The 13102-nt window shown below is 43.2% G+C and overlaps 1 long non-coding RNA gene across 1 annotated transcript in view; it reads right to left on the reverse strand.

The window, feature by feature from the left end:
• Positions 1-984: 984 nt before the first annotated feature.
• LOC139530695 (uncharacterized) overlaps positions 985-13102 on the reverse strand; it is a 36334-nt gene continuing 24216 nt past the window's right edge. The window contains exon 3 of the long non-coding RNA XR_011666105.1: positions 985-2389. This is a non-coding gene — a long non-coding RNA (uncharacterized lncRNA). The remainder of the gene's footprint in view (positions 2390-13102) is intronic.

Here is a 13102-nt window from a genome sequence, read left to right on the forward strand (position 1 = left end):
GCCGAAAGGTCTAAGGCGATAATGCGTAGAAATGTCCAAGGTGATAATGCATAGAAAGGTCTAAGGTGATAATGCGCCGAAAGGTCTAAGGTGATCATGCGTAGAAAGGTCTAAGGTGATCATGCGTAGAAAGGTCTAAGCTGATAATGCGTAGAAAGGTCTAAGGTGATCATGCGTAGAAATGTCTAAGGTGATAATGCGTAGAAATGTCTAAGGTGATCATGCGTAGAAAGGTCTAAGGTGATCATGCGTAGAAAGGTCTAAGGTGATCATGTGTAGAAAGGTCTAAGGTGATAATGCGTAGAAAGGTCTGAGGTGATAATGCTTAGAAAGGTCTAAGGTGGTAATGCGTAGAAAGGTCTAAGGTGATAATGCGTAGAAAGGTCTAAGGTGATAATGCGTAGAAAGGTCTAAGGTGATCATGCGTAGAAATGTCTATGGTGATAATGCGTAGAAAGGTCTAAGGTAGTAATGCGTAGAAAGGTCTAAGGTGATAATGCGTAGAAATGTCTAAGGTGATCATGCGTAGAAAGGTCTAAGGTGATAATGCGTAGAAAGGTCTAAGGTGATAATGCGTAGAAATGTCTAAGGCGATAATGCATAGAAATGTCTAAGGTGATCATGCGTAGAAAGGTCTAAGGTGATCATGCGTAGAAAGATCTAAGGTGATAATGCGTAGAAAGGTCTAAGGTGATCATGCGTAGAAATGTCTAAGGTGATAATGCGTAGAAATGTCTAAGGTGATCATGCGTAGAAAGGTCTAAGGTGATCATGCGTAGAAAGGTCTAAGGTGATCATGTGTAGAAAGGTCTAAGGTGATAATGCATAGAAAGGTCTGAGGTGATAATGCTTTGAAAGGTCTAAGGTGGTAATGCGTAGAAAGGTCTAAGGTGATAATGCGTAGAAATGTCTAAGGTGATCATGCGTAGAAAGGTCTAAGGTGATAATGCGTAGAAAGGTCTAAGGTGATCATGCGTAGAAAGGTCTAAGGTGATAATGCGTAGAAAGGTCTAAGGTGATCATGCGTAGAAATGTCTATGGTGATAATGCGTAGAAAGGTCTAAGGTAGTAATGCGTAGAAAGGTCTAAGGTGATAATGCGTAGAAATGTCTAAGGTGATCATGCGTAGAAAGGTCTGAGGTGATAATGCGTAGAAAGGTCTAAGGTGGTAATGCGTAGAAAGGTCTAAGGTGATAATGCGTAGAAAGGTCTAAGGTGATAATGCGTAGAAAGGTCTGAGGCGATAATGCATAGAAAGGTCTAAGGTAGTAATGCGTAGAAAGGTCTAAGGTATTCACCCTGATGTTGCATAATACTGTAATGCTCATAGACTACTATCATAGATCACAGAAAACATTGTAATCCCCCTTCTTATGACCCAATCCACAGCAAAAGGACCATTGTTAACTTATACTCATCAACTGGTTGATGATCGATAAGAAAACATATTTAACCAAGACGTTCACGATACTCCGATCAGGATGAAGTTCTTGTAAATAGGTCCTTGTTAAATTTCTACCAGGTGCAAATGCACCACCGTCTGGTCTGGAGTGGAACTTCCCTCTCTAAGATCTATTTACATACAGGAAGCCCCATGACACCATGTACATTACTTATTTCCTGGTGTAGGGTGGAATAAGACAATGGTTGCATTCCCCTGATGGCTTTGCATGCATTAACCAATGGTTGTGTGCCACGTCATCGACTGTGTTATCGACTGACAGATTGCTATAACACATGATGTGGTTAGCTGATAAGTAAAACTCAGGCGTTAAGATCTGGCAGGCGTCAGCAACGTCTGTGCAGAGGAACGCGCCCAATATCAACCTATACTTACTTCACTTCCCCTGAAGTGCAACGGACATTGTCCCTGCTAAGTAAATTATAAATATCTGCATTAAAGCAAAAAATAATCACATTCATTCTGACCCAAAAATCAACTGCAATAATCAATATCATGAACATTTCAGTGAAACATATATCAGTTGTTGGTTTTGAAAACAATCCCACACAGGATTTGGGGCACCAGTGATGTACTCCACTCTCTTCCAAAACCACTAGATGGCAGCATAGACCAGAAAAATGAGGAATTGGTTATCCCTGAATAGTCTGAGTAGTCAAAACGATATATTTTGCCCCTCCTAGTCTACATTGCTTCATCTGCACCTCCTGTATCCTTCAGGGCTTAATTCTGAATGTGTATAGCCTTTTAAAGTGTTTTATTCAAACAGACACTGTGAAATACTAAAATACAGACATCAGAAAATATATAGAACCACAGGAGGAGTTATTGAAAAGGGAGTCGTCATGAGTTTCATGTTGCACCAGAGGGTTGTCGTCTTCACCCAGCAATCTCAGAGCCTGGACAGCACTGCTCTAACAGCCATACCTACATGGGATGAAAGGAGAGAGGAGGAAGAGAGGAGTGGAGCTTACAAAATGTAGACGTTGTTTGTAGGGCCTGTCAGAAACATAAATGGTAGGTACTGTATCTATTATGTTGAGATGATACTCTACTGGCCTTGGTGATGAATCTATCAAGGTTAGGAAAGTAGGCAAACTGGTGTAAAGCTGGTGTAAGTTGAGGTTTTAACATGTGTAGACCAATCTATTGTGCATGACATGCCCCACAAGGGCTGAATAAGGCCACATTTGATTACTTTCTGAGAGTATAGTGAAAATACAAAGCAGCTTTACGTATTATATAGCATTTTAATAAATCTGTTAATTGTTGTATGACTAACCTTTTCCAATCATTGATGAAAGACTTCAAAAAACCTTAAGGAAGTACATCTTTCAAACTGACTTAGTAGGTCTATAATCCTTTTTCTCTCTGTTGAACATTCAGATTATGGAATGGTTAACCCCATATTGTTTATCCCTATTCACTGTGTTCCAACTTCAAATCTATAATTTCTTTGAGGTGAAAAGACATCAATAACTACAGCAGAGACCCGGCAAGAAAACAGAACCACACATCTAATTGAGTTCACACTACATGTCACCCAATTGTAAAAGTGTGAAGAAACAGTCTCTAGAAGTTGAAAAGATACCTCTGATGGATTTGACTCTTTATATGAAGAAATATTGACATCTAAGCAAGGGATTTCTCTGAGGTTTAGAGATATCAGTCTCCTTTGACTCTGCCATTCATCTGTTCAACCCGTTCCCCTCCACAGTGAACGTTGAACAAATCTGCTGACATTGATCCTGCCTCCTCTGCAGACCTAATTTCATTTCAGTTCAGGAAGAGCCGACTATCTTCCAGAATCTTGACAGACAATTGTATTTACTATTTTCTTTTCACAAGCCAATAAAGGAGGAGCAGTTATTGCATCAGATTATATGCATTTTTTTTCATGATTCCAATTTATAACTCTACACTGAATAATGATACAGTTAAGAGATGACAGCCTATGATAAATGGGGCCTCATATAAAACACATTCAGAGTGAAGATTGGCTGGAGATGAATTGCTCACTGATGCAAACTCATGATAAAGCCCAGTAAGAGCCACTAGAAGACGTAATAATCTGCTATTCATTTTGAAGTGATTTTGCTGGTTAATAAAAGAGCCCAAATTAAAAATATATTTATTCTGAAAAGACGTTGGGGGGATATCTCCCCTGTCACACACCTATCCCATCCCATCTCACCCTCCCCTTAGTTTGAAGCTGAAGCTTTTAAGTCCCCTTCAGTCCCTCTCCAGAGCAGCACAGCGTCTCTGACTGAGTTTTAGAGTATTTGTGATTTCCACCTCGGCATCCGTCAATAGCTTGTCCACAGAGGGGACTCCAGAGCAGACTGATATCACTCATGTTGCTTGGGGAGGCGATTTGGAGTGCATAATGTGGACATACAGAGCTATGACAGACTGCCAGCAATGTAGCATCTACAGCAATTCCATACTAGTAGACATGGAGGTGGTTGAGTGTGTGTAGCTTTGAAGGGGTTGATGGTATGCCCCTTAGTTGCCCTGGATGGTTTGAGCTGGCTGGCTGGTGTTGGTGAGCAAGGAGAGGCAGGAAGCAGAATATCCAGTGCATGTTATTTATATTAAGCCTCTTGGAGCCGGTGCAGGTATTTACAAAATGTACAAAGTGCCCAACAAGATATTGGACCAGGCTCAAAGTAATGTAATGAATTGATAAATAACTAGTCAACTGAAATACACTATATACTGTATACAAAAGTATGCAATCTCCCCAGACAAACATTGGCAGTAGAATGGCCTTACTGAAAAGCTCAGTGACATTTAACGTGGCACCGTCATAGCATGCCACCTTTCCAACTGTTCGTCTGGAGCTTAATAAAATGGGTTTCCATGGCCGAGCAGCCGCACACAAGCCTAAGATCAGCATGCGCAATGACAAGCGCCAGCTGGAGTTGTGTAAAGCTCGCCGCCATTGGACTCTGGAGCAGTGGAAACGTGCTCTCTGGAGTGATGAATCACGCTTCACCATCTGGCAGTCCAACGGACGAATCTGGGTTTGGCGGATGCCAGGAGAACGCTACCTGTCCCAATGCACAGTGTTAACTGTAAAGTTTGGTGGAGGAGGAATAATGGTCTGGGGCAGTTTATGGTTCGGGCTAGGCCCCTTAGCTCCAGTGAAGGAAAATCTTAAAGCTACAGCATACAATGACATTCTATACGGTTTTCTGCTTCCAACTTTGTGGCAACAGTTTGGGGAAGGTCCTTCCCTATTTTAGCATGACAATGCCCCTGTTCACAAAGCGAGATCCATACAGAAATGGTTTGTCGAGATCGGTGTGCAAGAACTTGACTGGACTGCACAGAGCCCTGACCTCAACCCCATCAAAAACCTTTGGGATGAATTGAAACGCCGACTGCGAGCCAGGCCTAATTGCCCAATATCAGTGCCCGACCTCATTAATGGTCTTGTGGTTGAATGGAGAAGTCCCCGCAGCAATGTTCCAACATCTAGTGGAAAGCCTTCCCAGAAGAGCGGAGGCTGTTAAACAGGTAAAAGGGGAGACCAACTCCATATTAATGCCCATGATTTTGGAATGAGATGTTTGATGAGCAGGTGTCCACATACACCTTAGCCAAATACATTTAAACTCCGTTTTTCACAATTCCTGACATTTAATCCGAGTAAAAATTCCCTGTCTTAGGTCAGTTAGGATCACCACTTTATTTTAAGAATGTGAAATGTCAGAATAATAGTAGAGAGAATGATTTATTTCAGCTTAAATTTCTTTCATCACATTCCCAGTGGGTCAGAAGTTTAAATACACTCAATTAGTATTTGGAAGCATTGCCTTTAAATTGTTTAACAAGGGTCAAACGTTTCAGGCAGCCTTCCACAAGCTTTCCACAATAAGTCGGGTGAATTTTGGCCCATTCCTCCTGACAGAGCTGGTGTAACTGAGTCAGGTTTGTAGACCTCCTTGCTCGCACACGCTTTTTCAGTTCTGCCCACAAATCTTCTATGGGATTGAGGTCAGGGCTTTGTGATGGCCACTCCAATACCTTGACTTTGTTGTCCTTAAGCCATTTTGCCACAACTTTGGAAGTAAGCTTGGTCGTCCATTTGGAAGACCCATTTGCGACCAAGCTTTAACTTCCTGACTGATGTCTTGAGATGTTGCTTCAATATATCCACATAATTTTCTGTCCTCATGATGCCATCTGTTTTGTGAAGTGCACCAGTTCCTCCTGCAGCAAAGCACCCCCACAACATGATGCTGCCACCCCCGTGCTTCACGGTTGGGATGGTGTTCTTCGGCTTGCAAGCCTCCCCCTTTTTCCTCCAAACATAACAATGTTCATTATGGCCAAACAGTTCTATTTTTGTTTCATCAGACCAGAGGACATTTCTCCAAAAAGTACGATCTTTGTCCCCATGTGCAGTTCCAAACCGTAGTCTGTTTTTTATGGCTGTTTGGGAGCAGTGGCTTCTTCCTTGCTGAGAGGTCTTTCAGGTTATGTCGATATAGGACTCGTTACAAGGTCTTTTGCTGTTCTTCTGGGATTGAGTTGCACTTTTCGCACCAAAGTACGTTTATCTCTAGGAGACAGAACGCGTCTCCTTCCTGAGCGGTATGATGGCTGCGTGGTCCCGTGGTGTTTATACTTGCGTACTATTGTTTGTACAGATGAACGTGGTACCTTCAGGTGTTTGTAAATTGCTCCAAAAGATGAACCCGACTTGTGGAGGTCTACAATTTTTTTCTGAGGTCTTGGCTGATTTCTTTTGATTTTCCCATGATGTCAAGCAAAGAGGCACCGAGTTTGAAGAGGAGGCACCGAGTTTCCAATTGACTCAAATGATGTCAATTAGACTATCAGAAGCTTCTAAAGCCATGACATAATTTTCTGGGACTTTCCAATCTGTTTAAATGCACAGTCAACTTAGTGTATGTAAACTTCTGACCCACTGGAATTGTGATACAGTGAATTATAAGTGAAATAATCTGTCTGTAAACCATTGTTGGAAAAATGACTTGTGTCATGCACAAAGTAGATGTCCTAACCGACTTGCCAAAACGATAGATTGTTAACAAGAAATTTGTGGAGTGGTTGAAAAACGAGTTTTAATGACTCCAACCTAAGTGTATGTAAACTTCCGACTTCAACTGTATATGCCGACGTTCTGTACATTACCTTGGAAATAATGGACGATGCAGCCACAGTTGCCAAAGAAAACCATTTTAAAGCACATATTTAATGGTAGAAAAACATTTTGGGGGTGGTTTATATTTAAATTTTGGTTGCTAGAGTCGCGAACCAGTCGATTAGTTTGATATTTATGGATGCGACACTGTCGATTGTTCTTTAGGTTCCGTTGCCATGTTCAGTGACAACTTTCTTATCTCTTGATTGCTGCTAGCTAGCCAACTAGCTACGGCTACACAGAGTCACGACCTCTGCAGACAGAATAACAGCAAAGTAGTTGTTTTCTCTTGACATTCATTTGGAAACATCCAAAACAATGAGCTGATAATGCCTGATTTTGCCTGGCATAGCTAGAACGGTTTGCCTTCTCGCCAGGACACTCGACACGGTTCATTACGAGGAGATCGCATTGCATATCAAACACTAGGCTAGAATCTAGCTAAGTAGTTTGTAGTTAGCAAACCTGGCAATTTGACAACCGAATTAAACTGGTCAAACAAGAAACGTAGGACTTGACGGCATAGTGCCACTTGCATCACGGCTGCAACAGTAGGGACCAGAGAAATTCATGTTCATCACTCACCACGTTAGGGCATCAGATGCTCTAAAAAATATATGTCCCTTCAAAAACAAATCAATGATATTAAACTAGGTAGCTATGTTTTTCCTTGTTAGACCTAGGTTTACAATGTATCTAATGTCGGTTTGTGTGGTTGTTGGTTAAGATTTCTGTAACTTTGTAGCAGGTACGGTCTACATGTGTAGGCGCTTATTGGTGTCCCGATATATGGTTTTAATGTCCATTCTAGAATGCCTTTCTAGTCAATCAGAACCAAGTATTCAACAATGCTGTGGTGTAAATATAGAATACTTTCAAGATCTGGAACATTGCAGAAACTCTTTAAACCCTCAATAATGGAGTGTCCTTTCTTAATGAGCAGACCATGGTCAGCTGCACACTTGGCCACCACGCCCCCTCCACAGGCTGCAAGACAGACATTTCACATATGACAAACATTTGTAAGTACTGCTTTAGAGCTGGATTCAATCCATATCGTGGAAGTGTCGTTGAAGATACACATTAAAATGCAAAGATAATTTCAGATTAAGCCGACATTTTTCACATTTTGTTACGTTACATCCTTATTGCAAAATGGATTAAATAAAAAATGGTCCTCATCAATCTACACACAATACCCCATGACAAAGCGAAAACAGGATTTTAGAAATTGTTGCAAATGTATTCAAAATAAAAAACTGATATACCTTGCTTAAATAAGTGTTCAGACCCTTTGCTATAAGACTCAAAATTGAGCTCAGGTCCATCCTGCTTCCATTACTCATCCTTCAGATATTTTTACAACTTGATTGGAGTCCACCTGTGGTAAATACAGTAGACACCTGTCTATATACAGTGCATGTCACGTTCGTTGAAAGGATCGGACCAAGGCGCAGCGTGCGTAGAGTTCCACATTCTTTAATAGTGAAACTTACAACAAAATAACAAAGAATCTAACAAACGTGCAGTATTGCAGTGCACAAGGCAACTGTACAAAAACAAGATCCCACAACACAAATGAGGAAAATGGCTACCTAAATATGATCCCCAATCAGAGACAACAATAAACAGCTGTCTCTGATTTGGAACCATATCAGGCCAACATAGACATACAAAAACCCCTAGACATACAAAACCCTAGACATACAAAACTAGTGTACCCACCCTAGTCACACCCTGACCTAACCAAAATATATAGAAAAACAGAGATATCTAAGGTCAGGGCGTGAGCCTTATTATAAAATTAATTAAATTGTTTTCTTCCCTCATCAATCTACACACAATACCACATAATGACAAAGCAACAACTGGTTTTAAGAAATGTTTGCAAATGTATTTTTTTTAAACTACTGAAATATCACACAATTACATAAGTATTCAGTACCTTGTTGAAGCAACTTTGGCAGCGATTACAGCCTCGAGTCTTCTTCAGTATGACTCTACAAGCTTGGCACACCTGTACTTGGAGAGTTTCTTTCCTTCTTCTCGGCAGATCCTCTCAAGCTCTGTCTGGTTGGATGAGGAGCGTCGCTGCACAGCTATTTTCAGGTCTCTCCAGAGATGTTAGATCGGGTTCAAGTCCGGGCTCTGGCTGGGCCACTCAAGGACATTCAGAGACTTGTCCCGAAGCCACTCCTGCGTTATCTTGGCGGTGTGCTTAGGGTCGTTGTCCTGTTGGAAGGTGAACCTTCACCCCAGTCTGAGGTCCTGAGCGCTCTGGAGCAGGTTTTCATCAAGGATCTCTCTGTACTTTCCTCTGTTCATCTTTCCCTTGATCCTGACGAGTCTCCCAGTCCCTGCTGCCGAAAAACATCCCCAAAGCATGATGCTGCCACCACCATGCTTCACCATAGGGATGGTGCCAGGTTTCCACCAGAAGTGACGCTTGGCATTCAGGCAAAAGAGTTCAATCTTGGTTTCATCAGACCAAAGAATCTTGTTTCTCATGGTCTGAGAGTCCTTTAGGTGCCTTTTGGCAAACTCCAAACGGGCTGTCATGTGCCTTTTACTGAGGAATGGCTTCCATCTGGCCATTACCATACAGGCCTGATTAGTGGAGTGCTGCAGAGATGGTTGTCCTTCTGGAAGGTTCTCCCATCTCCTCAGAGGAACTCTGGAGCACTGTCAGAGTGACCATCGGGTTCTTGGTCATCTCCGTGACCAAGAACCTTCTCAACCGATTGCTCTGTTTGGCCGGGCGGCCAGCTCTAGGAAGAGTCTAGGAAGAGCTCTAGGAGCTCTAGGAAGACCCTACGGACAATTCCTTTGACCTCATGGCTTGGTTTTTGCTATAATTCGGCGATACGGATTGAATCCAGCCCTTAGACTTGAAAATAGTACTGCTTTAGACTAGCGAAATGATTAATAAAGTTTCTGATTTAGTCTTAATTTTTTACTGTCATATTCTATGTTTGGAAAATGATTTCGTTTAGATTAAATACAGGTTATGCTGACCATTATTAAACACACATATACACTGAGTATACCAAGGAACACCTTCCATATACTGAGTTGAAGTACAGTAACCTTTGGGACAGTAACCGAAGGTTGCTTGTTCGAGACCCCAAGCCGGCTAGATAGAAAAATCGTCTGTTCTGCCCTTAAGCAATACAGTTAACCCCCACAACAATTGTTGACCGGGCACCGAAAACGTGGACGTCGATTAAACCAGCCCCCCGCTCCTCTCTGATTCAGAGGGGATGTTTTAAATGCGGAAGACACATTTTGGTTGAATGAATTCAGTTGTGCAACTGACTTGGTATTCCCTTTCCCTTCCCTTTACGAAACAGATACTCGTTGAGAGCTATGTTTGTTGGAAATATTCTGATTCCATGGGCCATGCTTATTTGACATTCATAGTCTCACTGAACATGTAAAAAATGTGGCAGAACTTTTAAAATCATGGTCAAGTGGTAGACAATGCAGAATATTTGTAGCTGTCTCTGCAGAGGAAAAAGGCTACCACACAAATAAAACCTAAAAAGACAATCGATATTCTTCTACCAAGCATTGCCAAACAATATCAAACAAGTAGGCCTGTTCTTGTTGGACATACTACAAGTTTTAAGTAGTAAGTGCTCCTTTCACTAATCCCGCTATGCCCTCAGACGAACCATCAAACAGGCAAAGCATCAATACAGAACTAAGATTGAATCCTACTACACCGGCTCTGATGCTCGTCAAATGTGGCAGGGATTGCAAACTACAAAGGGAGACCCAGCCGCGAGCTGCCCAGTGACGCGAGCCTACCAGATGAGCTAAATGCCTTTTATGCTCGCTTTGAGGCAAGCGACACTGAAGCATGAATGAGAGCACCGGCTGTTCCGGACGATTGTGTGATCACACTCTCTGTAGCCGATGTGAGCAAGACCTTTAAACAGCTCAACATTCACAAGGCCGCAGGGCCAGACGGATTACCAGGATGTGTACATAGAGCACGCGAGGACCAACTGGCAAGTGTCTTCACTGACATTTTCAACCTCTCCCTGACCGAGTCTGTAATATCTACATGGTTCAACCAGACCACCATAGTCCCTGTGCCCAGGAAAGTGAAGGTAACCTGCCTAAATGGATACCGCCCCATAGCACTCTCGTCGGTAGCCGTGAAGTGCTTTGAAAGGCTGGTCATGGCTCACAACAAGACCATCATCACGGAAACCCTAGACCCACTCCAATTTGCATACCACCCCAACAGATCCACAGATGACATAATCTCAATCACACTCCACACTGCCCTTTCCCACCTGGACAAAAGGAACACCTATGTGAGAATGCTATTCATTGACTACAGCTCAGCGTTCAACACCATAGTGCCCACAAAGCTCATCAGTAAACTAAGGACCCTGGGACTAAACACCTTCCTCTGCAACTGGATCCTGGACTTCCTGACGGGCCTCCCACAGGTGGTAAGGGTAGGCAACAACACATCTGCCACGCTGATCCTCAACACTGGGGCCCCTCAGTGGTGCGTGCTTAGTTCCCTCCTGTACTCCCTGTTCACCCACGACCGCGTGACCAAGCACGACTCCAACACCATCATTACATTTTTTGACGACACAACAGTGGTAGGCCTGATCACCGACAACGATGAGACACCCTATAGGGAGGAGGTCAGAGACCTGGCAGTGTGGTGCTAGGACAACAACATCTCCCTCAACGTGAGCAAGACAAAGGAGCTGATCGTAGACTACAGGAAGTACAGGGCCAAACTCACCCCCAGGAGTGGGTCGAGAGTTTCAAGATCCTTGGTCTCCACATCACCAACAAACTGTCATGGTCCCAACATACCAAGACAGTCATGAAGAGGGCACGACAACATCTTTTCCCCCTCAGGAGACTGAAAAGATTTGGCATGGGTCCCCAGATCCTCAAAAAGTCATACCGCTGCACCATTGAGAGCATCCGGGCCGGTTGCATCACCGCCTTGTATGGCAACTGCTCGGCATTTGACGCAACTGCTCGGTATGGCGCTACAGAGAGTAATGCGTATGGCCCAGTACATCACGCCAAGCTTCCTGACATCCAGGACCTATTTACTAGGCGGTGTCAGAGGAAGGCCCAACAAATTGTCAAAGACTCCAGTCACCCAAGGCTTCTTAACAGCTTCTATCCCCAAGCCATAAGACTGCTGAACAATTGATCAAATGGCCACCTGGACTATTTACATTGACTCCCCCACCCCCCTCTGTTTGTACACTGCTGCTACTCGCTGTTTATTATCTGTGCATAGTCACTTTACCCTTACCCTTACCTACATGTAAAAATTACCTTGACTAACCTGTACCCCCGCACATTGACTCCGTACCGGTACCCCCTGCATATAGCCTCGTTATTGTTATTTTATTATGTTACGTTTTATTATATTTTTTACTTGTTGTTAAGGGCTTGTAAGTAAATATTTCACTGTTGTATTCGGCGCATGTGACAAATACAATTTGATTTGATTTGTAAATGTGAGATCCAGCCTTAAATGTAGTGTACACGGAACACAGAGAATAAATATTTTTGGGTGGGATCCTGCTGCATCTTCAGGTGGCCTATGAAGTGGATGTTTAGCCCTTGCCCACCGCCCCTAGCCTTTCTTTATTGTTTCGGGCGATGCGCATGGAAAGAGCGATATTGTACACATTTGAATGATAAAAGTGGCTGGCTAATGAGAAAATGCAAATTAGTTTCCGATGACAGACAGACAGTGGCCTCAATTTGATGTAGAAACAAGGATGAGGGGAGAAATTAGTGGCGGAGCACATTCAGCTTGACACCTGGGTGACGGATGAGCTCGCCGTCATTGTGCTCATGGGTACAGACAGATGCACAGGGTGTGTTTGTGTTAAAGTGTGTGTGGGTGGGGGGGTGGGGGGGGGGGGGGGGTCAGAGGAAGCTCATCAGGACAGGTGACACCACATGAAGTGGAGTGGGGGCTCTCTGTCTCCAGGAGAAGTGGCCGATCAAATGCAGGGTGCCAGGGGTCGACAGGGTCGACCTGTCCCAGTGTCTCTGTGAGTGGATGGAAGGCATCCTCCTCATCACTGGTTCTACAGTCCACAGGTAGAATACAGGATGAACACAGGGGGTCTACAGCAACACAACATCAAGTAGCAGTAACACACTGTACGAGTGATCATCTATGTAGTCGACATAGAAGAGATATGATGATGGAAAGTGATGATGCATCTGGGGTGCTTCTTCCTGTCAATTACATTTCTTTAATTTACTATTTTTATAAGAACACTGTTAATGCAGGTTTCGTCTTAGATTTTGGCATTTCTAGGGAGTTTTTCCAAGCCACTGTGCTTCTACACCTGCATTGCTTGCTGTTTGGGGTTTTAGGCTGGGTTTCTGAACAGCACTTTGAGATATCAGCTGATCTAAGAAGGCTATATAAATACATTTGATTTGATTTG

The sequence above is a fragment of the Salvelinus alpinus genome, chromosome 9 (genome assembly GCF_045679555.1).
Source record: "Salvelinus alpinus chromosome 9, SLU_Salpinus.1, whole genome shotgun sequence".
Classification (NCBI taxonomy): domain Eukaryota; kingdom Metazoa; phylum Chordata; class Actinopteri; order Salmoniformes; family Salmonidae; genus Salvelinus; species Salvelinus alpinus.